Source organism: Bubalus bubalis, chromosome 11 (genome assembly GCF_019923935.1).
Source record: "Bubalus bubalis isolate 160015118507 breed Murrah chromosome 11, NDDB_SH_1, whole genome shotgun sequence".
Lineage (NCBI taxonomy): Eukaryota > Metazoa > Chordata > Mammalia > Artiodactyla > Bovidae > Bubalus > Bubalus bubalis.
Genome location: NC_059167.1, coordinates 98,435,965 through 98,456,276, shown reverse-complemented (window position 1 = coordinate 98,456,276; position 20,312 = coordinate 98,435,965). Strand labels below are relative to the sequence as shown.

General features: G+C 41.9%; 1 pseudogene; it reads left to right on the top strand.

Annotated features, from left to right (window-relative positions):
• The first annotated feature begins 958 nt into the window (after nucleotides 1–958).
• On the top strand, nucleotides 959–1,656 carry LOC123328334 (annotated as a pseudogene).
• Nucleotides 1,657–20,312: the final 18,656 nt, after the last annotated feature.

The following is a 20,312-nucleotide window of genomic DNA, read 5'->3' as shown; positions in this document are numbered from 1 at the left end:
AAATAAGGCTGAAATGAACATCGTGTATGTGCCTTCTTGCCACACGAGAGTGTTTGTCTAAGGAATGAAACTCCAGTACTTTGGCCACCTCATGCAGAGTTGACTCATTGGAAAAGACTCTGATGCTGGGAGGGATTGGGGGCAGGAGGAGAAGGGGACGACAGAGGATGAGATGGCTGGATGGCATCACTGACTCGATGGACGTGAGTCTCAGTGAACTCCGGGAGTTGGTGATGGACAGGGAGGCCTGACGTGCTGCGATTCATGGGGTCGCAAAGAGTCGGACAAGGACTAAGCGACTGATCTGATCTGATCTGAAGAAGTAATTTCTTAAAAAATAGCCACTGCCAAGTTGCCTTCCCAACCAGCTGTGAGGACACCCCACCAGCGGAGTGTGAGAGGCCTACGAAACAACTTTGCTGACATTTGCTTCTAGACTCTCTGAACTGTTCCACTATCTATTCCTGTGACTTTAATTCTGGGAAATTCTTGTCTTTAATTATCCTTTTTTTTTTTGGCCACGCGGGCATGTGGGATCTTAGTTCCCAGACCAGGGATTGAACCCAGGCCCTTGGCAGTGAGAGGAAGAAGTCTTAACTACGGAGCCGCCAGGGAAGTCCCTTTAATTTTCTCTTTAAATACTGTATCCCTCCCTCTCTTCTCCTTTTTCTCCTGTGAATAGTGGAACTTCTGGATCTACACTTTGTTTATTCATTTTCCTTTCAGACTTTCCATCTCCTCCACCTTTACACCCTCCTAGGGGGAATGTCTTGACCCAATCGTTCAATTCACACATGCCCTCTTCCACACCGTCCATCAGCCCTGGGTGGCACCCTCTGAAGCAGCGCATCTTCCAGGCGCCGCCCGGATGCCGGGCAGCAAAGGCGGGGGCGCAGGCGCAGCTGGTGTCCACCCCGGGGACCAACAGTCTCCGCGCTCCCGGCCTCGCTTGGCAGCCATGGGGCCATGGAGGCAGCTCCTGCACTCCGTGATGGTGGGCGCCCCGGGCTCCGGCAAGCGCACCCTGATGCTGCTCATTACCAAACACTTCCAGCTGAAGACCTTCTCCAGTGGGGATCTGATCCGAGACAACATGCGAAGGGACACAGAAATCAGGGTGCTGGCCAAGACCTTCATGGACCAGGGGAAGCTCATCCCGGACGACCTCATTATTTGGCTGTTGCTCCAGAAGCTGAAAAATGTCACCCAGTATAACTGGCTGTTGTGTGGTTTCCCCAGGACACTTGCACAGGCTGAAGCCCCGGACAGAGTCCATCAGGTACACTTGGTGATGAACCTGAATGTGCCATTTGAGGTCATTGGCATCGCCTGGAGGCTCGCTGGGTTCATCCAGCCAGTGGCCGCGTCTATAACCTCGGATTTAACCCTCCCAAAGTGGTCGGTGTGGACGATGTGACTGGAGAGCCTCTCATTCAGCGTGTAGACGATAAACCTGAGACACTTAGCAAAAGAATGAAGGTTTACCAAGACCAAACGAAACCGGTCCTGGAATATTATCAGAAAAAGGGAATGTTGGAAACATTTTCTGGAACAGAAACCAGTAAGATCTGGCCCTGTATGCAGGCTTTCCTGCAAACCAAAGTCCCACTGAGACACCCAAAAACTCAATTACTCCAGGAGGAAAAATCCTTGTGATCAGTAAGATGAACAGAACTATTCCTTCTTTCACAAGAAGTTCCTCGTTCTAAGACTCCACCATGTACGAATTCTTTGAAAATTAGTTTTATTTCTGTGGATTTTATTCTGGACATAAAGGATATGCCAAATGAGTCTGATAATAAGAATTGTCTTTTAAAATTGTCTAGTGTGTTTTATCCAGCTGTCTTCTATGGGTGTACAATTCAAAAACATCAGAGATGTCTAAACTTTAAAAAATTCTTTTAGACCAAAAGTAAAAGAGCAATTGGTAGTAATCTAACTTTTGTTTAGTAATAATAAATGACTGGTAAGGTTTTATATTTTTCCAGAAAAGTAAAAAATTAAAATACTAATTTGGAGAAAATATTTCATCAGAAGCTTTTGCATAGCCAGATGCCCAAAAAAAGGAAAAAAAAAAAAGACATTTCTAACATGGAGGACATGATTTTGTGAGATGCTATCTCTATAAAATTCCAGATAAAAATAACTGAATGCAGAATGCAAATTTACTGCTGACTTTAAGAAATCTATAAGGTGGCCGCATGAGCTACATTAATTTTGTTGATAAACATACCTTCCATTTCCTCAGAACTTTCTATTTTTTATTAAAAAAAATCAACATTTAGGTAAATATTATTTTGATAGAACTTGTTTTCTTCTGAAAATACATGTTTACTGAGAGATATAACTTATGTTAGAGATTGACATTAGAAGTTCTTGTATAAGCACCAAAATTGAATGAATTTTCTTTAATGGAAAATGTAATTGACATGTTTTCAGATGTTAAGAAATGTGTGTTTTACGAGACTTCCCTGGTCCAGTAGTTAAGATTCCACACTTCCTCTGCAGGGGGTACAGTTTCGATCCCTGGTTAAAGAACTAAGATCCCACATCCCACATGCTGTGTGGCCAGGAAAAAAAAAAAAGAGTGTTTTAGGATCTTCTTGCCAGTTCTCCTTTTGATCAATATGCCTTGGTGAGTAACACATTAAAGTATTAAAAAAACAAAGAATGAATAAAAAAACTCATGCCGTTATGTAAAATACAAATAATGTATAATTAAGAAACAAAAATAGATCAAGCATGCCTGGTGGGAAATTTCCTTGACAGAAATAGCTATCATAATTAGTAAACGGAAATTTACTTGCTAGAAAAAGCCATCATAATTAGTAAATGTGGCACTAGAAAGGCTTTATATGATAGAAAGGACTAGGAAAGTAACTGAATTTGCTGAAGGTGGAGTTCTTTATTCCTGATCAAAGAAGTTGATACCTGCTGGCGTTCACTGACATCCCATCTTAAGGGAAGAAAATCTTGCCACTTTTTTCTGAGCAACCATTTTAAAATAAGCATTTTGGGTTCCTTTGGTGGGGTCAGGAAAATGTGTGCTTATGTTTTATGGCCTGGAGTAGTGGAGCAGTATGAGAAGCTAGGCTATTTCTTAAATGATATTTTTACTCTATTTTAGTTAGTGCTAAATCAAATGAAACAAGTCCTTGTACAAACTATTACTGCCTTTGAAAAATTCATCCCATTTTAATCCAGGCACTTAAAACACAAATACCATCAAATGTTTCTTATGTATTTGCAGGGTAGGGGGAGGGGGCTTATTTTTCTTTCTTTTGATTTTTTCCATTCATTGTCAGTTTTTCAAAACGGACCAAGCCTTTTAAAAAGATCTACAGAAAACATTTCATACTTTAAAATACTTTCTGCTGCTGCTAAGTCGCTTCAGTCGTGTCCGACTCTGTGCGACCCCACAGACAGCAGCCCACCAGGCTTCCCATCCCTGGGATTCTCCAGGCAAGAACACTGGAGTGGGTTGCCATTTCCTTCTCCAGTGCATGAAAGTGAAAAGTGAAAGTGAAGTCGCTCAGTCATGTCTGACTCTAGCAACCCCATGGACTGCAGCCTACCAGGCTCTTCCGTCCGTGGGATTTTCTAGGCAAAAGTACTGGAGTGGGGTGCCATTGCCTTCTCCAAAATACTTTCTATAACGTCTTATACTGTTAGATGCTTTCCGAGAAGTAAAATACTGAACTTATGAACTATCACTAGTCACTAGGTTATAAGGCATCATTAGTCTTTATTATAAAAAAAACTGGACTTCAGAAAAAAATATCTACCTATTCAGTATTTTATTAAATAGGCCAAGTTTTCATCTTCATGACCTCCAGTTGATTTGTGACTCCTCTATCCTCACACATCTATCAGAAAAATCTACATATGTTTATTCTTAATTTCTGCTTTGCTTGCTCTGTTGTTTATCTTGCTTGAGTGTTGGTTCGTCCTTCCTGTTGCACCTGCCGCCTTTGGTAGCGTTGGTCTTGCTCGTATGCATGGCGACCTTGTCTCTGTAGTCTGAGGTTGAGGTTCTCTGCTGGATGCATGAACTACATCCTCTGTCAGTGTGCCATATTTGTGGGAAGACTGCCAGTCTAAATTGTCCTCTGGCCTTTTCTCGGGGACCAGGAAGAAGGAAAATCCACTGGGTGAGATTTCTCTGGGGTGTTGAGGTCTGTTGCCCAATTTCCCTCCTTATGGCACAGGGCCGTATCTGTCTAAACTGCTCTCCCTGGCCATGACTCCTACCTGAGGCTCACACTCTGTCACTGCTGTTTGGCTCAAGAGCAGATGGAAGAGCATCAGTAGAGGATGAGTTGCTGGCCCCTCCTGCAGCAGTGCCCCGAGGACCGATGTGTCAATTGTCCTTGATACCCTTCTGCTTCCGGGGTCTGCCACCTGTGGGGATGGCGTCTTGGTGCTCCTTCCCCTTCTGGGCACTAGGCTTCTATAAGCATTTTAGATTTGGCTCTGTGTTTTTGCATCAATGCAGTCTACATCCCATATTTTAGGATTTATCGTGGTTTCTGGTTCACTGAAAGGTTCACTTCTTACATAGGATCATTAGTTAAGGCCCTTGCTATAGGAACGAAGACGCTGGTCCACCATCCTGAAATAGAACCAAATTTCCTTGTCCACCCTCGAAATACGTAAGTCATCAAGCCTAGAGCTATGCCCTTCAACTCTGGCCACACATGAGAATCAGCTGGGAGCTTTAAGACAGTACACTGACACCCTGGATATTTTGATTAACTATCATGGGTGGAAGCCATGGTTAGTACTATGTTGTACTTACAACGTCCCCTGGCTTTTGTAAACCACTACCTTAAAATAGGGGCTTCCCAGGTAGCTCAGCGGTTAAATAATCTGCCTGCAATGCAGGAGACACAAGTTCGATCCCTGGGTCAGCAAGATGCCCCAGAAGATGGCACGGCAACCCACTCCAGTATTCTTGCCTAGAGAATCCCATGGACAGAGGAGCTTGGTGGGCTACAGGCCATGGAGTCACAGAGTCGGACACAAATGAAGCAAGTGAGCACGCACACATGCACCTTTAACAGCAGAGCTGACTTCCTCTGAGACAGCCAGCCTTCAAAAAAGTTTTCAGCAGAGACTCAAAACCCACCTGGCAGTCTCACCAGCTGGAACATTCATCACAAAAGGCTCTGTCCGCCTTGTCATTTTTTCCGCCCACACACAGAAATATTTAAGCAATCGATGTTTTATCATTATTTTATCATTAGTCATCACCATGGATAACTAACCCTTTTCATTTTATCTGTGTTATTTATCAACTGCCACATCAAATATGTCACCTACTTATTGATTTTTGGAAGCTTGCTTAAATAAACACCTTTTCCTGTGTGCCCAATGGGTCAAGCTCTCTGATAGTTCTATTGTATTTAAACTCAGCTAATGATGCTCATTTTCAAGTATGAAAGTGAAAGTGAAGTCAGTCGTGTCTGACTCTCTGTGACCCATGGACTGTAGTCGGCCAGGCTCCTCCATCCATGGGATTTTCCAGGCAAGAATACTGGAGTGGGTTGCCATTTCCTTCTCCAGGGACTCTTCCTGACCCAGGGATCAAACCCACGTCTCCCGCATCACAGGCAGACTCTTTACCATCTGAGCCACCAGGGAATGCCTGTATTTTCAAGCATGCAGCTTGTGAAACCAACTTACAATGAAATCATGATAGATTTTCTAGTCTACAATAGCTTTTGTTTAGTTCTAACTAAAAACTTGGGGAAAAGCCAATTAAATGAATTCTGACGATGAAGTAACCCAAAATACAATGCAATTATCTAAAAATTTGCAAAATTTTCTACTAGTAATTGACATACACACACACACACACACACACACACACACACACACACGCTCAGCCATGTCTGACTCTTTGTGACCCATGGACTATACAGTCCATGGAATTCTCCAGGCCAGAATACTGGAGTGGGTAGCCTTTCCCTTCTTCAGGGGATCTTCCCAACCCAGGGATCAAATCCAGGTCTCCCACATTGCAGGTGGATTCTTTACCAGCTGAGCCACAGGGAAGCCTAGTAACTGACACAAACTTATGTAAAGGAAAATGGGAACATGTTTATGTGCAACTGTAAGATGTCCTTACTCTCCAATCAGGCCTAGGATCAAGGTCTTGTGAAATCCTTGTGTGCTTCTGGTGGCTGACCATCTGGATAGCTTTACTGTGATGTCTCCTCCAGCAAGGGGAAGGAAAACACCAGGTATGTAGAATGAAAACAAGTCAGAACAGAGTCCAGGTGGGGAAAAGGTATTAGGAAGGAGAACAGATTGGAGATGTGAGAGAACTTTGAATATTATGACACAGCAGTACCTCTCTCAGCAAGCTGAGGAAATTTCCATCATGTCAAGGGATTGGGAAAAAAACATTCAAAAGTAAAGAGGATGTCGGGCCACCTGGATACAGAATTTGGTTACTGAAAGCTGTAAGGATTGGGGAATGTATCAGATCTCCCACTGAATCACACTGTTCCATGGATGGTGAAAGCCCACCCAGTTATGATTATGGGAAAGGGTAGAAGTCATGGGATGAAAGATGAGGAGGAAGCAAAGTTATAAGTTGACTGGAAAGACTCTGGGAAGAGAATGGGACATTGTTACTTGGTGGGACATGGAATTTGAGGGTGGAATAAATTAGAAGAAAATCTTTGGAATTAAGAAAGAAATCAGAAAATATTGGCAAGAGAATTGATAGAATTGTGAGAGAAAAAAAAAAAAAAAAGGAACAGACTCAGAACAAACTCTAGTTATGCTTTCTCAATATTTTTTTCTCCTTATAAAAAAAAAGAAAATGCCTACTATATATCCTGTGAACACTGGGACACTGGAAAGAACCATTAACTTAGGCAAATAAAGAGGTCCAGGTCAATTACTTTGAAGCAAATGAAGTCTTAAGGGGTTTGCATCTAGCAAGAATAGGATTCACTTCCTGGCACCATCAATTACCATTTGGAATGGTCATTTCATGCTTTAAGAGGTAGAAAAGTTGCATGTAATATGTCTCCAAATGTGATCATTTCAGAAATCATTTGAGAACTGGTAAAAACCTTTAGCAAGTTTAACAATCCTAGAATCTTCCTTTTCTGAGTCTGCATAATACTGCTCTCAAAAGTTAACAAATTTAATGCAGTAAGATTAGATCTCAATTACCGGAGAAAACTATTAAAAATTCCAACATATGGAGGCTGAACAACACACTGCTGAATAACCAACAAATCACAGAAGAAATTAAAAAAGAAATCAAAATTTGCATAGAAACAAATGAAAATGAAAACACAACAACCCAAAACCTGTGGGACACTGTAAAAGCAGCCCTAAGGGGAAAGTTCATAGCAATACAGGCACACCTCAAGAAACAAGAAAAAAGTCAAATAAATAACCTAACTCTACACCTAAAGCAACTAGAAAAGGAAGAAATGAAGAACCCCAGGGTTAGTAGAAGGAAAGAAATCTTAAAAATTAGGGCAGAAATAAATGCAAAAGAAACAAAAGAGACCATAGCAAAAATCAACAAAGCCAAAAGCTGGTTCTTTGAAAGGATAAATAAAATTGACAAACCATTAGCCAGACTCATCAAGAAACAAAGGGAGAAAAATCAAATCAATAAAATTAGAAATGAAAATGGAGAGATCACAACAGACAACACAGAAATACAAAGGATCATAAGAGACTACTTTCAGCAATTTTATGGCAATAAAATGGACAATGTGGAAGAAATGGACAAATTCTTAGAAAAGTACAACTTTCCAAAACTCGACCAGGAAGAAATAGAAAATCTTATCAGACCCATCACAAGCACGGAAATTGAAATTGTAATCAGAAATCTTCCAGCAAACAAAAGCCCAGGTCCAGACGGCTTCACAGCTGAATTCTACCAAAAATTTAGAGAAGAGCTAACACCTATCCTACTCAAACTCTTCCAGAAAATTGCAGAGGAAGGCAAACTTCCAAACTCATTCTATGAGGCCACCATCACCCTAATACCAAAACCTGACAAAGATGCTACACAAAAAGAAAACTACAGGCCAATATCACTGATGAACATAGATGCAAAAATCCTTAACAAAATTCTAGCAATCAGAATCCAACAACACATTAAAAAGATCATACATCATGACCAAGTGGGCTTTATCCCAGGGATGCAAGGATTCTTCAATATCCGCAAATCAATCAATGTAATACACCACATTAACAAATTGAAAAATAAAAACCATATGATTATCTCAATAGATGCAGAGAAAGCCTTTGACAAAATTCAACATCCATTTATGATCAAAACTCTCCAGAAAGCAGGAATAGAAGGAACATACCTCAACATAATAAAAGCTATATATGACAAACCCACAGCAAACATTATCCTCAATGGTGAAAAATTGAAAGCATTTCCTCTAAAGTCAGGAACAAGACAAGGGTGCCCACTTTCACTATCACTATTCAACATAGTTTTGGAAGTTTTGGCCACAGCAATCAGAGCAGAAAAAGAAATAAAAGGAATCCAAATTGGAAAAGAAGTAAAACTCTCACTGTTTGCAGATGACATGATCCTCTACATAGAAAACCCTAAAGACTCCACCAGAAAATTACTAGAACTAATCAATGAATATAGTAAAGTTGCAGGATATAAAATCAACACACAGAAATCTCTTGCATTCCTATACACTAATAATGAGAAAACAGAAATAGAAATTAAGGAAACAATTCCTTTCACCATTGCAACAGAAAGAATAAAATACTTAGGAATATATCTACCGAAAGAAACTAAAGACCTATATATAGAAAACTATAAAACACTGGTGAAAGAAATCAAAGAGGACACTAATAGATGGAGAAATATACCATGTTCATGGATTGGAAGAATCAATATAGTGAAAATGAGTATACTACCCAAAGCAATTTATAGATTCAATGCAATCCCCATCAAGCTACCAATGGTATTCTTCACAGAGCTAGAACAAATAATTTCACAATTTGTATGGAAATACGAAAAACCTCGAATAGCCAAAGCTATCTTGAGAAAGAAGAATGGAACTGGAGGAATCAACCTGCCTGACTTCAGGCTCTACTACAAAGCCACAGTCATCAAGACAGTATGGTACTGGCACAAAGACAGAAATATAGATCAATGGAACAAAATAGAAAGTTCAGAGATAAATCCATGCACATATGGACACCTTATCTTTGACAAAGGAGGCAAGAATATACAATGGATTAAAGACAATCTCTTTAACAAGTGGTGCTGGGAAATCTGGTCAACCACTTGTAAAAGAATGAAGCTAGAGCACTTTCTAACACCATACACAAAAATAAACTCAAAATGGATTAAAGATCTAAACGTAAGACCAGAAACTATAAAACTCCTAGAGGAGAACATAGGCAAAACACTCTCTGACATACATCACAGCAGGATCCTCTATGACCCACCTCCCATAATATTGGAAATAAAAGCAAAAATAAACAAATGGGACCTAATTAAACTTAAAAGCTTCTGAACAACAAAGCAAACTATAAGCAAGGTGAAAAGACAGCCTTCAGAATGGGAGAAAATAATAGCAAATGAAGCAACCGACAAACAACTAATCTCAAAAATATACAAGCAACTCCTACAGCTCAATTCCAGAAAAATAAATGCCCCAATCAAAAAATGGGCCAAAGAACTAAATAGACATTTCTCCAAAGAAGACATACAGATGGCTAACAAACACATGAAAAGATGCTCAACATCACTCATTATCAGAGAAATGCAAATCAAAACCACTATGAGGTACCATTTCACGCCAGTCAGAATGACTGCAATCCAAAAGTCTACAAGCAATAAATGCTGGAGAGGGTGTGGAGAAAAGGGAACCCTCTTACACTGTTGGTGGGAATGCAAACTAGTACAGCCACTATGGAGAACAGTGTGGAGATTCCTTAAAAAACTAGAAATAGAACTGCCTTATGATCCAGCAATCCCACTGCTGGGCATACACACGGAGGAAACCAGAATTGAAAGAGACACGTGTACCCCAATGTTCATCGCAGCACTGTTTATAATAGCCAGGACATGGAAGCAACCTAGATGTCCATCAGCAGACGAATGGATAAGAAAGCTGTGGTACATATACACAATGGAGTATTATTCAGCCATTAAAAAGAATACATTTGAATCAGTTCTAATGAGGTGGATGAAACTGGAGCCTATTATACAGAGTGAAGTAAGCCAGAAAGAAAAACACCAATACAGTATACTAATGCATATATATGGGATTTAGAAAGATGGTAACGATAACCCTGTATGTGAGACAGCAAAAGAGACACAGATGTATAGAACAGTCTTTTGGACTCTGTGGGAGAGGGAGAGGATGGGATGATTTGGGACAGTGGCATTGAAACATGTATAATATCATATATGAAATGAGTCGCCAGTCCAGGTTCGATGCACGATACTGGATGCTGGGGGCTGGTGCACTGGGATGACGCAGAGGGATGGTATGGGGTGGGAGGAGGGAAGAGGGTTCAGGATGGGGAACACGTGTATACCTGTGGCAGATTCATTTTGATATATGGCAAAACCAATACAATATTGTAAAGTTAAATAAAATAAAATTTTTAAAAAAAGTTAACAAATTTAAGTAGCAAGGCAATCGGATGACGTATCTGTATGTATTTGGGACTGGGGCTCAGAGGCAAGCTTCACAAGTGAAGACAAGCTGAGATTCAGGCTATCTGTATATATAACAACTACCATCTGACAGCAAAGTAGTTTGTTAGTTGCTCTCTTGTTACTTAAAATGTCTTCCCAAAATGCAGGAGGCAGGGACCCTCAGGACCTGAAATCTTATCTGGAAGCTGTAGTGACTCTTGAGTCCCGAAGAGATGCCATGTGTCAGCCAAGGCTGCTTCCATAGTTGTGGGCACCAGAGGGAGGGAAAATGTCAAGTTCTTGGGGGAAAAAAGAACTAAAACAAAATAAAAATTTAAAAAAGCAAATTAAAACAAACAAAAAACTAATTAAAAACAGCAACACATAAGAATCATTTGAGCCCCTTTCGGGGACACTGCCCCTCTATTTGGATGACTTTATGGTTCTGGTCTCTTGTTGGATATGCTGGGGGTTTTGCCTTTAGCCAAGCATGCCTTAAACCATGATTCATGGTGTCAAGAAAGTACAAAAGTCCTCCTATTTTCCACAGGCCCTTTCCCTTCTGATGATAGTCACTGAAAGGGAAACACATTCTTCTATTCCACAGTTAACAGCAAAGCTTAGAATCATCTCAGAAGACTTAGCGTTAGTCGCTCAGTCGTGTCCGACTCTTTGCGACCCCATGGCCTGTAGCCCGCCAGGCTCCTTTGCTCATGGAGTTCTCCAGGCAAGAATACTGGAGTGGGTTGCCAGTTCCTTCTCTCAGAAGACTTAACACAGTGACTAATACTTATTCTAGAAAAAGAAAAGAGGAATATAAGAGGGCAGTGAGAGTGCCGGTTATCTACAGCAGAGATGGTGCTGGGTTGGGATGTGAAAACCAGGAGCAAGGTCAAGAAGACTGGGACAGAAAGGGAAGCTAAAGGATAACCTGCCACACACGTGCCTGTGCAAGCCTGGGAGGTAGGTAAGTATCGTGTTAGTCCAGGGACCTTCCTCCTCACCTGCTTCAGAGAGAGCTCTAAAAGTCTTCTCTGAGACAACAGGCAATGGGCACATGTAATCCCTGGAAATCCCTAGCTTTTCCTGCACCAGGATTTTGCAGTGTTTCTAGACAACTACTTCCCCTCCTCCTTGCACTAGAGAAAAGGGGTCCATTTCCTGCTCTGATGCAATACGGATGCCAACTGCCTGGAATCCACTCATCACCACATGGTCTTTTCAAGTCAGAAGGCTCCCCTCCCCAGGTCTCACGTGAGATTGCTGCAAGTCACAGGATGACCCTGTCAGTGATCTAAAATGGAGCCAGCTGAGCACGAGGGCCCACAGGCAGATGGAGAACTCAGCCAAGTTCTCCTATGCAAGCATTCACATCACATGAACATCATGAGAACATGTTCATACAAGTGTGTGGGGCGAGGGAGGTTTCCTCCTCTCCAAACACATGTTCTAAAAGTGTAAAACCCGCTAATGTGCCTCAGTCTAGAGCTACATTAGGAAGCGTGTGCATCCTTAGGGAACCACACACTCTATATGGTTTATCAGGAAAGTCCAGACACAGGCACGTGTGTGCCTTCGGTCCAGATGTTCGGTCTTGCTCCCACTTGTTCCGCTGGTTCCTGTCTCCCCAAGGACAGAGCCTGGGGCTGTATGCGTGGATCACCAGGGCTGAGTTGAACTAGTCAATTCAGCAGGTTTACATGCTCAATCCGACCCTTACAAGAACCAAAAGGAGGTTCACTGTGGCTTTAGACAAGGGGTCATACTCTCCCTGGGAATAAACTCAATGAGTTGTATTTGTGTTTGGACTGCCCTGCCCACACTCACCACCTATTTTAGACAGCACATGACTCTGACTCACAGGAGAGAGCAAAGTACAGCATGATGGCTTTAAAACAGGCTGCACACCCACTCCCTTGGGCCAGAGCCCAAAAACACCCAAGTCCCCGAGTGCCAGCATCGAGGCCCCTCTCCTCTCCTGGCATCGCCAAACAGTGAATGAGGTCACCCACATCCAGCAAAACAAAAGCAAACATTTAAAAATACCTTCCAAGCACACAAGTTGACAACTTGAACAAGAATGTGGCGGGGTGGGGGGGGGAAAGGCAAGTCATTTATAACTTGATGTCTTCTATGATATAGTTAGCTGTGCCCAGATGCTGCGGGTGGGATGAAGCCGGAAAGAGGCCACAACAACAGAGGCTCTGAGGCCATCAAGGAGGGGCTGGAGGACCTTTTCAGAAGAGCCAGCGGCTCCAGGTGACAGCATGGAAATGAAGTGCCACACACGCCAGCTCCCTTCCCCGTGGCATCATGCCTTTGCTAGGTTAATTCTCAGAAGCTCTTTGCAGCCAGGTCTGAAACCCACTCAAATTTGCTCAGATAAGTGGTGAATTGTGTGGGGGTAGAAGGGAGAAAGGAGCATGCCCACTCTAGGTATGAAAAAGTCTTGGGAACTCAGGATGATGACTAATAAATTAGAGCCCAGAAGGGGCAGGAACTGGGATCCCTGAGAAGCACCCCCAAGTCAGAGCCAAGTGCCCTCACTTAGGGCAGGGGTCTCAGGTTCCAAAGCCTATGGGGGTTCACATACATGAAACAGGGGCCTTAAATGGGAAAGTTCTTGTCACTGAGGCTCAGGGTCCCATGGCAGCAAGTGGTCACCTACAAAACTCTAGAGGAAGCTTTGCCTTCAAATGAAGGCAAAGGTTTATTCTAACTCTTCCCCATGAAACTTGCTAGTCTTTAGACATGAGTTTTCTGGATCATCCGACATAATTCTTTCTGGTTCACAGGGTTGCCCCAGTTCAGATTTTATCATTAAAGTATGTGGTCAGGAACCAAGGTTATTTCCCATAGAAGTAACTGTCCTAAAATGGAAAACCCTAACTGAGCTGCTCCCGTGAGCTTGGCAGGCCGTGAGATCCCTCGGAAACCAATGCCACCTCTTCCACCATCTGCCTTGTGGCACCTGGTGGTCTTGCTGCTATCTTCCTGCTGTGTCCTCATCCTGTTCTCATAAGCAGGGTTCTGATGCCGCAGGAAAGAGTCAAAATAAACCTTTGCCTTCATTTGAAGCCTTGAGTAAATAAACTCCTGCGCACGTGCCAACTCCTGTCGGTGCACGTGTCCTCACCCATCAGCAAGAAGCAAACAACCAGGCAAAAACCACATGGAGATCACTGCCCGTTCCCAGCAGTGCGCGTTCAGGCAGTGTCGGTTCCCATCCAGGGGCTGGCGGACAGAATCCCTAACTAGCTCCACGGGTCCTGGGGAGATGATCCTCTGTGTTCTGTTGTCCCTGATTCTCTGCTAGGGCCCTGGGAAGGCCAGGTCCTTGGAGAGCCAATTAATAGTCCACATTTATGGAAGGAGGAGAGCCAGGGAAGGAGAGGAAGATGAGAAGTGGAAGTAAAAGAGAGGGAAAGGAAAGAGAGAAGGACAGTGACAGGGAGACGGGATGTGGGAAATAATACCTTTATTGCAGCCATTTAAATTAATACAGACTGAAGTCAGTCTGTACTTTAAATATTCAGATAATGATACTGAAGGAAATTTAATGAATGCAAACTCTTTGTGCTATTAATTTAGAAAATCAGGCTTGGGGAGGATTGTGCTATCGGAAATAACTCTATTACTAATAAAAAGAAATTGTAGAGAGATTGTAGAGAAAAAATTCAATCTGTACAAAAATATATACAGTGACAAATAAAAGACTCTCTCCACACCAACTTCCTGGGCCACTTTTCCTTCAGTTAGCAGATTTTAACTTCCTTCTGAGGAGAAAGAATAAACATATACACACACATAAACTCCACATATAAAAAGTATATATACACATATATAGTACAGTAAATTATATATGTATATATAATTTTGTATATGGTATATCATTTATTTTTTAATTTAAATTATAGATACATAATTAATATATGGCACAATAAAACAATAAGTATATAATATGTATTTAATTATATATAATTTATATATGGTATATGTTTATATATTATACAATGAATAAATATATATAATAAAATATATGACATAATTATATATGCCATATATTTGAACATTAACTAAAATGGACAGGAATGGTTGAATTTAATTCAGGTGACCATTATATCTACTACTGTGGGCAAGGATGCCTTAGGAGAAATGGAATAGCCCTCACAGTCAACAAAAGAGGCTGAAATGCATTACTTGGGTGCAATCTCAAAAATGACAGAATTATCTCAGTTTGTTTCCAAGGCAAACCATTCAACATCACAGTAATCCAAGTCTATGCCCCAACCACTAACACCAAAGAAGATGAAGCTGAATGGTTTCATGGAGACCTATAAGACTTCTAGAACTAACACCAAAAAAGGATGTCCTTTTCATCATAGGGGACTGTAATGCAAAAGTAGGAAGTCAAGAGATACCTGGAGTAATAGGCAAGTTTGGCCTTGGAGTACAATATGAAGCTGGGCAAAAGCTAACAGAGTTTTGGCAAGAGAACACACTGGTCATAGCTAACACCATTTTTCAACAACACAAGAGACGACGCTACACATGGACATCACAAACTGGTCAAATGGAAATCAAATTGATTATATTGTTTGCAGCTGAAGATGGAGAAGCTCTATATAGTCAGCAAAAACAAGGCCAAGAGTTGACTGTGGCTGAGATCATCCACTCCTTACTGCAAAATTCAGGCTCAAATTGAAGACAGTAGGTAAAACCACTAGACCGTTCAGATAGGACCTAAATCAAATCCCTTATGATTACACAGTGGAGGTGATGAATAGATTCAAGGGATTAGATATGGTAGACAGAGTGCCTGAAGAACTACAGATGGTGGTCGGTAACACTGTACAGGAGGCAGTGATCAAAACCATCCTGAAGAAAAGAAACGCAATAAGGCAAGGTAGTTGTCTGAGGAGGCTTTACAAATAGCCGAGGAAAGAAGAGAATCGAAAAGCAAGGGAGAAAGGGAAAGATATACCCAACTGAATGCAGAGTTCCAGAGAATAGCAAGGAGAGATAAGAAGGTCTTCTTCAACTAAGAGTGCAAAGAAATAGAGGAAAACAATAGAATGGCAAAGACTAGACATTTATTCAAGAAAATTGGAGATATCAAGGGAACATTTCATGCAAGAAAATGGGCACAATAAAGGATAGAAACGGTAAGGACCTAACAGAGGCAGAAGAGATTAAAAAGAGGCGGCAAGAATACACAGAAGAACTGTACAAAAAAGGTCTTAATGACCTGGATGACCACAATGGGGTAGTCACTTGCCTAGAGCCAGACATCCTGGAGTGTGATATGAAGTCAAGACGGCCTTAGGGCATTACTACCAACAAAGCTAGTGGAGGTGATGGAATTTCAGCTGAGCTATTTCAAATCCTAAAAGACGATGCTGTTACAGTGCTGCACTCAATATGTCAGCAAATTTGGAAAACTCAGCAATGACCACAGGACTGGAAAAGGTCAGTTTTCATTCCAATCCCAAAAAAGGGTAGTGCCAAAGAATGTTCAAAGTACCATACAATTGTACTTATAGGTAATGGTAGAAATCCTTCAAGTTAGGCTTCAGCAGTTCATGTACCAAGATGTTCCAGATATACAAGCTGTGTTTAGAAAAGGCAAAAGAACCAGAGATCAAATTGCCAACATCCACTGGATCATTGAAAAAGCAAGAGAGTTCCAGAAAAACATCTATTTCTGTTTTATTGACTATACCAAAGCCTTTGACTGTGTGGATCACAATAAACTGTGGAAAATTCTCAAAGAGATGGGAATACCAGGCCACCTTCCCTGCCACCTGAGAAAACTATGTGCAGCTCAAGAAGCAACAGTTAGAACTGGACATGGAACAAAAGACTGGTTCCAAACTGGGAAAGGAGCACAACAAGGCCGTATATTGTCACTCTATTTATTCAACTTACATGCAGAGTACAGCTTGTGAAATGCCAGGCTGGATGAGTCACAAGCTGGAATCAAAACTGCCAGGAAAAATATCAATAACCTCAGATATGCAGATGATACCACTCTAATGGCAGCAAGCAAAAGGAACTAAAGAACCTCTTAAAGAAGGTAAAAGAGGAAGAGTGAAAAGCTGGCTGAAAACTCAACATTCAAAAAATGAAGATTATGGCATCTGGTCCCATTGCTTCATGGCAAATAGATGAGGAAAAAGTGAAAACAGTGACAGACTTTATTTTCCTGGGCTCCAAAATCACTGCTAATGGTGACTGCAGCCATGAAATTAAAAGATGCTTGCTCCTTGGAAGAAAAACTATGACAAACCTAGACAGGATATTAAAAAAGCAGAGACATCATTTGCCAACAAAGTCCGTCTGGTCAAAACTATTGTTTTTCCACGAGTCATGTACGAATGTGAGAGTTGGACCATAAGAAAGGCTGAGAGCTAAAAAATTATGGTTTTGAATTGTGCTAGAGAAGACTCTTGAGAGGATAGCAAGAAGATCAAACCAGTCAATCCTAAAGGAAATCAACCCTGAATATTCATTGGAAGGACTGAAGCTCCAGTACTTTGGCCACCTGATGCAAAGAGTCAACTCATTGAAAAAGACCCTGATGCTGGAAAAGATTGAAGGCAAAAGGAGAAAGGGGTGACAGAGGATGAGATGGTTAGTTAGCATCACTGACTCAATGAACATGAACTTGAGCAAACTCCAGGAGATAGTAGAGGATAGGGAAGGGTGGTGTACTGCAGTCCATGGGGTCGCAAAGAGTCAGACATGATTGACCGACTGAACAACAATTATATACACAATTTATATTTATGTCATACAATTTATACAAAAGAGATCAAACTACACATGCTTTTTTGTAACTTACTCGTTTTCACTGAATGATAAGACCTAAGGCTCTTTCATGCCAACCCAGGTCTCACTGTTTGCCTGGTTGCCTGATATCCCACTGAAGGCTTATTACTGTAACCAGTCCCCATTCATGGATACATAGGCTGCTTATAGTGTTGGCTCTTACAAACAATACTGGTTCTTGGTGAATATCTACCAGGTGAAATCCTGACTGGAATTGCTGAGTCAACAACTCTATACACCTTTATTTTTGATTAGTGCTGTATTTATTGTACAATAAACAATCTGTTACCTGTATTAATTAGTTTTTAGGCTTTCTGTATCTAATTAAAAACCTAGAGTAGTTTTGGCTTAACTACATGAAAGTATATTTTCTCTTTGTAAAATAAGATCAGAGACTGGCACTTCAGAAAGTCATCAGAGACCGAGGTTCCTTCTTCTTCTCTGCTCTGCTACACCAGGTATGTGACTTCCACCCTCAGTGGTCCAGTGTAGTTACTGGAGCTCCATACCTCACAACTGCCTTCCAGGCAGCAGTAGAAAGAGAGGACAGAAAAAGAGAGACACACCTCTTAGACGAGTTAGCTCCCTTTAAAGAGCCTTCCAGAAAGTCCTATATAACATTTCTGCTTATATCTCATTGACCAGAACAAAATTAAACGACCATGCCTTATAATAAGGGGGCTGGGAATATTTGGGCAGCCATTCAGCCTGCTAAACAATTAGGTTCAGCTTCTAAGGAAGTACAAGAGAAAGGGGGCAACGAGCTTTTCCCACACATCATTACTCATCTTGATAAACTCCAAAATGCTTCTTCTCTTCAATTTTTAGCAGAAAGAGCTGGATACAGACATTTATAACAAACAAAAAAGCTCTTCTACAACTCCCACCTTCTCATGGCTCTGTTTCATCTCTCTATTAAAGCGGGCATTTGGAAGGCTTCATCTGAGAGAAACAGCAATGTTCATCGATACACACAGAGCAGACATGTAGCTCTGAGAAGCTTCTGGCGCATGGCAGTGGCAGCTGTCTTCACAAGGAAAGCCTTGGCTCCATGCATAATGAGTCCCCGCAAATCCATCCTCCGATTCTAACAAAATTCAACTCAGAGACAATCTTGCTTCAGCTAACTCCTTTCCACTCCCCCATATTTTTTGGAGAAAACTCCAGTCCTATGATTTCCTCTATAAATATCTCAGCATATATCTCTAAAACACAGACTCACAAAAACACCACAATGCCATCATCACATGTAAAAATAAAAACTCCTTAATACAAAAAGCTAGTGTTCCGCTTTCCAAGTCTCCAACTTTTTAACAATTTGCTTAAACAAAGAACCCAAATACGGTCCCTGCATTGCACCCATCTATCTCCCACCCAGCCCAAATTTGGTCTTGCACCCTTCTGCTTAAATATAGGAAGAGTAACATAATAAAATCATTGACAAAGAACTTATGTTTCATGTTCTGCATGGTTCAAAATCTTGTCTCTGAAAGCAATTTCCAGAATGTGTCCTCCAAAAAGGCTCACCTGAATATATAGTATCAGGTATCAAGCAGCGTGTTCTAGTATCTGGAAGACAGAGTCAATTCCCTGCCTATAGCTCAGACAGAATTGGTCTGGGCCTCGGTGTGTGCACCTTCTTGGCTAACCTCTGGGCTTCAGGAATGTCCAGGGCTCCTCAAAGCTCAGTTTCCTGGTTCACATTCTCTATCCTTTCCAGCTGGAAGATTGCCCTTCCCTGACTTGGTTTCTGCCTTCTGGATTTTTCCATGCCCACATGCCTGTGTCCCTGCTTTCAACCTGCCTTGGTGGCTAGTTTTTAACCTCTGTTCCTAGATCCCAGCTTGGCTCTCCTCGTCCCAGTTTTGGACCCGCCCCCTTTCCCAAATTGTCATTTCCGTCATTTCCCCCCCCCCACACACACACACGCACATGACCGTCATCACCACTAAACACACAAGGCCAAATCATTTCTCTTTAACTGGCCATGTTATCACCATACCTCCTATTTCCTTCTGTCTTGCAGAAATTAATCATGTTGTGACGCAGTAACACAGCTAAACGCATGCATGATAGCAATGCCCCTCCCCACAATCTGAATATAATAACAAACGTCCAGCATGACATGGGGACCTGGTATTTACTTGGCGTACAGAGATTCCCCAGGATGTTGAATGATCAGAATTTACTGTATGATGTACTGATGTATAATGTGTATCCAAACATAAGTTCAGTTTGGTGGCAAAGATGAAATTGTAAGAGTCTTGCTTCAGCAGCCTTACTGGATAAATTATACTTCTAAAATCCTGGGGCTGAATTAGTGCAGTAGCCAAAGAAAGGATCACATTGGGAGAAACACCGTTACTCTTCAAGTGTATTCACGCTCTGCTTTCTTCCTCTGCTCTGATCCTAAATGTTCTTGGCTTATCTGCACAAAACGGTCTCCTAAAATAATTTGCCCTCTAGGAGTCTCTGTCTCTGTTCCCTTCAATGGTGTAAACGAGTACCTTCTCAGTGGCTACCCTTTCAGTGAACTTTCTGCTTTCCAGAAATAGAGCTTGGCTAGAGCCGGCTAATCCTGGGTCCTGTGAACTGTCCCAGCATGGAGGGGGCAGGCTGCTGTGACTGAGACTTATATAAAACCCTCCAGGGAGGTGCAGAGCCCAGCAGATGTAGGACCGCAGCAGGCAGGGCCTCCCAGCTGGCCCAGTGCCCCCTCCCAGCTGGCCCAGCACTCCCTGCCCCTGTCATGCGAGCTATTGGCTAACTCAGGGTGGCTAATTCCATCACCTGTTATTTCCACTACAGCTCTGGCTGC